We start from the raw sequence: 4,032 nt of genomic DNA on the forward strand, positions 1-4,032 counted from the left end.
GAAGTCTCAGTTGCAGACGTTGAAATCGCTAAACGAGCACCTTTTAAAGGACAAAGTAGAGATTGGAAAAGAAAAGAAAGCTTTTAGAAATGGAGATTGAAAGGTTAGAGAAGGAAGTGTCAGAGCTGAGTGAGAGTTCTTTCTGTCTCAAATAGGAGAAGGAAGAGAATGGGAAGGTAATTTATGAGCTAGTGAAGAGAATTGAAGAAGGTGTGGAGAAAGAGAGGTCAGCTGCTGATGAGTCATGGGTTCAAAACCGGAGGTGCGCGCTAGGAAGTGAAATTCTTTACATTGAAGCGTGGCACCATGCGGATCGGGTCAAACATCCTTCGAGTCAAACTGGGTTAGACGTGGGCATGGGTCGGAAGAGCTACCGCGTGTCGCATATCGAGTGGAGACGCGTCACTTTACAACGTGCCTGACGCATTATTCCACCTAATTGTCAATACGTGTCCCTCAGGCTGTCTGACACGCGGTTTGCCGGCTGTTTGACGTGCTTTCCCTCCCACAAGTCGACATGTGGCTTGCCGAAAAATTTTCTCTACTGACAATCGCAATACTTAATTTTGCCTTCAAAGTCAGTTCATTTACCTCCTTCTTATTCCTAAAAGGACTCTCAGAAATCCTCGAATTTCATCCTTCGTAGAAGAACATATCAAATGGAAATCCTCGAATTTCATCCTTCATATTTACCTCCTTCTTGTTCCTGAAAGGACTCTCAGAAATCCACGAGTTTCATCATTCATAGAAGAACATATCGAATGGCTCAAATCTAAAGAAAAATTGTGAAAGTCATTTACCTCCTTGTTCCTGAAAGGACTCTCAGAAATCAACAAGTTTCATCATTCATAGAAGAACATATCGAACCGCTCAGATCTAAAGAAAAATTGTGAAAGTCATTTACCTCGCGAGTCACATCAGTTTAAAGTTTGTAGTGTTGTAACCCCGTATCATGAAAAGATATTATTAAGAATTAATGAAATTTGGCCTATGTGATTGTCGAACCTACAACCTTCACGTTATTAACACGACAATTAATCAACTGAGCTAATAGAGCATAGGTTTTATGCACATTATAGATCGTTGGCTCCTAAACCAGTCAATCGAGTTTCGTTTACATAACTTTATGCATAATAAACTTTAAAAAAAAAGTTCGCAGTGTATTAAAAATTAATGAAATTGGCCCATGCAGGTGTCGAACCTACAACCTTCGCGTTATTAGCACGACGCTCTAACCAACTAAGCTAATAGGCCATATTATGCACATTGTAGATCGATAGTTCCTAATTTAGTCAATCGAGTTTAGGTTACATAATTTTATGCATAATAAACTTAAAACTTTAAGTCATTATCTTTAAAGTTCGTCATGTTGTAACCACGTATCATGAAAAGATATTATTAAGAAGAAATGAAATTGGCCCATGAAAGTGTCAAACCAATGACCTTCACATTATTAGCAAGACGTTCTAACCAACTGAGCTAATAGGCCATAGGCTTTATGCACATTGTAGATCGGTAGCTCCTCATTCAGCCAATCGAGTTTCGCTTACATAATTTTATGCCTAATAAACTTAAAACTATAAGTGATTATCTTTTAAATCTAGTATCATTGAATATATCATTATTGAGAATTAATAAAATTGGCCCATGCAGGTATTATCTTCTTTTGAATTTTGGGATTACCTTACGCTTTTAAAACGCATAGAGAAATTTTCACACCCTTGTAAAGAATGTTTCCCTCTCCAACTGTTGTGGGATCTCACAATTCACCCTCTTTATATAGAGGTATCAAGTTGACTTAAGGGCTCATCTTGTTATCTTTTTTGTCTCTGATTAGCCTCCTAATCGATATGAACACTATTATAAAACAAATCTTGAAACCTTGTTCAATATGTGATTCATAAAAATTACTTAAGCTATGGGAAATTAGTGAGCCCAACAACATCATTCTAACTCAGATCTCGTGTTGGTATTAATGTTGGAATAACTTAGATATAACATTCAACCTTAATTCAAACCTTCCTAATTTCTTCCCGGTGATTTAATTTCTTCCTTTAACTAGATCATGACTTGATTAGTCTATATGTATTACTTTATCTTGTAAGTCACAAACTCCAAATCTTGCTAAAGTATCCAATCATTGACCACTTTGCCTCATACAACCTCAAAGCTTCCTCTTACTATTTGTGCATAAACATCTTAAAAAAAAAAAAAATGTTATTTCCTCAAATTTCTTTGTAACACTGAGGAGTGACTTAATAAAACTCTCACCTAAGACGGATATTGCATAAGCATAATAAATGTTCTTATATACTTGAGATACTTAAGAATAGTTTCATATACACATCTTGTCATGTGATATTCATAACAAACCTTGTTTCTTATAAAAGGCTTTTAAGGGTTGTTTTGTCATTTTTAGTAAGTTCATACCTCAAACACGTTCTAATTTCCTCATGTGATCTTGCATACTTACCTTTGTTGGATGATGGAAGTCCCACATCGACTAATTTAGGGAATGATCATGAGTTTATAAGTGAGGAATACTAACTCCATTGGAATTAGGCCTTTTGGGGAAGCCCAAAGCAAAGCCACGAGAACTTATGCTCAAAGTGGACAATATCATACCATTGTGGAGAGTCGTGTTCGTCTAACATGGTATCAGAGCCATGCCCTAAACTTAGTTGTACCAATAGATTGGTAAATCCTCAAATATCGAACAAAGAACTCTAAAAGAAAAAGGAGTCAAGCCTCCTCGAAGGCAGTAAAAAATGACTAAGACTCCAAGGAGTCGAGCCTCGATTAAGGGGAGGCGCACTTTGTTCGAGGGGAGGTGTTGGATGATGGAAGTCCCACATCGACTAATTTAGGGAATGATCATGGGTTTATAAGTGAGGATGGGTTTATAAGTGAGGAATACTAACTCCATTGTGGAGAGTCGTCTAACAACCCTTAAGGTCATAAATGAGTCTCTTAAAAAGTTTATTTAACAATTGAGGTTTTTTGTAATCTTAAAAATATTTTAGAATTCTTATAGGGGTATGTTGGTCATTTACCACCCCAAATCTTGGTTAAATCGGGACATATTCCAATGGCCTTGTAACTTTGTATAAAATCCTTGAATCATAACATATTCAAATGGCCTTCTAAGTTTGTTATAGAAGAGACACAACTCATCGAATCCAACGACCAAATTTAAAATGGAGATCAGTTGCCCACTAATTAGAGAGAATATGTTTGGCATAAATTTCATAAAATTCAATCTCAAATTCACGACAATCTAGAAGTTTTTAACGTCGATTTAAGCTCTCTCTATAAATCCTAAAGTAGGAGCTTTCGTTTGGAGCAAGAATCGAGCTAAGTCGAACCTTCAACTGTGAGTTGTTATAGCCTTTGATATTTTGGGTTTCTTACTGGCGGATTTCTTCCAAATTTGAGAGCCATAGCCAACCATTTTCCTTCAAACCTGCTTTTGCATCTCCTAAATGGGACTATCCACAAGTTTGGTGATGAAATAAAGTGTTGAAGGTGCCATAAACACAACTTCTCAATTTGGTCTATCTTTAAAGGGAGATGGTTGAAGCTCGAAAATTAAATACTAGCCTACATGCAAATTTGTCAAGAAACCTATCATGTTCGATTTTCGAACCTCCAAGGAATATTTCCGCAGAAGACCACGATGGTTAACAAGACTCAAAGCAAGTCCAATTGAAGAAAATTATTTTCGTTTAAAATTTGGGAGTAAGGATCGAAGTCCTACTTACAATCCATTTTCTTCAAAATTGACCCTTTCTTTAGCTTGAGAAGATTAAGTTGAGCGCTTTTAATGAAGAAATCGGGAGTTAATATGTCTTAGATAAGGTTGCCTAAGGAAACAAAATTTTGCTTTCTTGAATAAGTTGTGGATCAAATTCCAAAATTAAGACCACGCGCTTTAAGACATTACCATCTTTATGTTTCATAAAGAAATCGAGGGGAGAAATGCTCAAGGCAAAGACCATTGGACAATCTCCTAATGTATCATTACTTTCATCT

General features: G+C 36.4%; 1 non-coding gene across 1 annotated transcript; it reads right to left on the reverse strand.

Moving 5' to 3' along the window:
- Window positions 1–1,180: 1,180 nt before the first annotated feature.
- On the reverse strand, window positions 1,181–1,254 carry TRNAI-AAU (transfer RNA isoleucine (anticodon AAU)). The gene has a single exon. It is a non-coding gene; the product is annotated as a tRNA-Ile (tRNA).
- Window positions 1,255–4,032: the final 2,778 nt, after the last annotated feature.

The sequence above is a fragment of the Cucurbita pepo genome, chromosome 16 (genome assembly GCF_057944985.1).
Source record: "Cucurbita pepo subsp. pepo isolate OVF chromosome 16, ASM5794498v1, whole genome shotgun sequence".
In the NCBI taxonomy this organism is placed as follows: domain Eukaryota; kingdom Viridiplantae; phylum Streptophyta; class Magnoliopsida; order Cucurbitales; family Cucurbitaceae; genus Cucurbita; species Cucurbita pepo.